General features: G+C 39.5%; 1 pseudogene; it reads left to right on the forward strand.

The window, feature by feature from the left end:
- The first annotated feature begins 1,741 nt into the window (after window positions 1-1,741).
- LOC129553591 (U6 spliceosomal RNA) lies at window positions 1,742-1,840 on the forward strand (annotated as a pseudogene).
- Window positions 1,841-2,159: the final 319 nt, after the last annotated feature.

Genomic DNA, 2,159 nt, shown 5'->3' on the forward strand with positions numbered 1-2,159 from the left:
GTCATAACTTTCCTTCCAAGGAGCAAACGTCTTTTAATTTCATGGCTGCAATCAGCATCTGCAGTGATTTTGGAGCCCAAAAAAATAAAGTCTGACACTGTTTCCACTGTTTTTCCATCTATTACCCATGAAGGGATGGAACCAGATGCCATGATCTTTGTTTTCTGAATGTTGAGCTTCAAGCCAACCTTTTCACTCTCCTCTTTCACTTTCATCAAGAGGCTTTTGAGTTCCTCTTCACTTTCTGCCATAAGGGTAGTGTCATCTGCATATCTGAGGTTATTGATATTTCTCCCAGCAATCTTGATTCCAGCTTGTGCTGTGGCTCAGATCATGAACTCCTTATTGCGAAATTCAGACTTAAATTGAAGAAAGTAGGGAAAACCACTAGACCGTTCAGATATGACCTCAATCAAATCCCTTATGATTATACAGTGGAAGTGAGAAATAGATTTAAGGGTCTAGATCTGATTGATAGAGTGCCTGATGAGCTCTGGATGGAGGTTCATGACATTGTACAGGAGACAGGGACCAAGACCATCCCCATGGAAAAGAAATGCAAAAGAGCGAAATGGCTGTCTGAGGAGGCCTTAGAAATAGCTGTGAAAAGAAGAGAGGTGAAAAGCAAAGGAGAAAAGGAAAGATATAAGCATCTGAATGCAGAGTTCCAAAGAATAGCAAGGAGAGATAAGAAAGACTTCCTCAGTGATCAATGCAAAGAAATAGAGAAAAACAACAGAATAGGAAAAACAAGAGACCTCTTCAAGAAAATTAGAGATTCCAAGGCAACATTTCATGCAAAGATGGGCTCAATAAAGGACAGAAATGGTATGGACCTAACAGAAGCAGAAGATATTAAGAAGAGGTGGCAGGAATACACAGAAGAACTGTACAAAAAAGATATTCACGACCAAGATAGTCACGATAACGTGATCACTGACCTAGAGCCAGACATCTTGGAATGTGAAGTCAAGTGGGCCTTAGAAAGCATCACCACGAACAAAGCTAGTGGAGGTGATGGAATTCCAGTTGAGCTATTTCAAGTCTTGAAAGATGATGCTGTGAAAGTGCTGCACTGAATATGCCAGCAGATTGGGAAAACTCAGCAGTGGCCACAGGACTGGAAGAGGTCAGTCTTCATTCCAATCCCAAAGAAAGGCAATGCCAAAGAATGCTCAAACTACCGCACAATTGCACTCATCTCACACGCTAGTAAAGTCATGCTCAAAATCCTCCAAGCCAGGCTTCAGCAATATGTAAACCGTGAACTCCTAGATGTTCAAGCAGGTTTTAGAAAAGGCAGAGGAACCAGAGATCAAATTGCCAACATCCGCTGGATCATGGAGAAAGAAAGAGAGTTCCAGAAAAACATCTATTTCTGCTTCATTGACTATGCCAAAGCCTTTGACTGTGTGGATCACAATAAACTGTGGAACATTCTGAAAGAGATGGGAATACCAGACCACCTGACCTGCCTATTGAGAAACCTGTATGCAGGTCAGGAAGCAACAGTTAGAACTGGACATGGAACAACGACTGGTTCCAAATAGGAAAAGGTGTACGTCAAGGTTGTATATTGTCACCTTGCTTATTTAATTTATAACTTATATGCAGAGTATTCATGTAAGCAAGTATAAAATTTGCAAATATTACAACCTTTTTCGTATATGTATATGTATATATATATATACCTCGTAATCTCCTCTCTAATTGTACTGGCATGTATCTTCAGAACCATTGCGTGGGCAACACATATGCTAAAACTGGAGCAATACCAAGAGGATTAGCATGGCCTCTGGGTAAGAATGGCACAGAAATTTGTGATACATTCTGTATTTTATCTCCTCGGGCATGGGTCACAAAAGCAAAAATAAAAAAATGGGACTCTATCAACTAAACAGCTTTGCACAGCAAAAGAAACTATCAAGAAAACAAAAGTCAGCCTACGGAATGAGAGAAGATATTTGCAATATCAGATATATGCAATATCTAAAATATATAAAGAACTCATGCAACTCAATATCAAAATAATAAACTCAATTGAAAAATGGGCAGAGGCATTGAATAGAAATTTCTGTACAGATGGCCAACAGACACCTAAAAAAATGCTTAACATCACTAATCATCAGGGAAATGCAAGTCAAAACTACAGTGAGCTA

This window comes from Moschus berezovskii, chromosome 1 (genome assembly GCF_049115385.1).
Source record: "Moschus berezovskii isolate FMDL1 chromosome 1, NW_MosBer_1.0, whole genome shotgun sequence".
NCBI lineage: Eukaryota > Metazoa > Chordata > Mammalia > Artiodactyla > Moschidae > Moschus > Moschus berezovskii.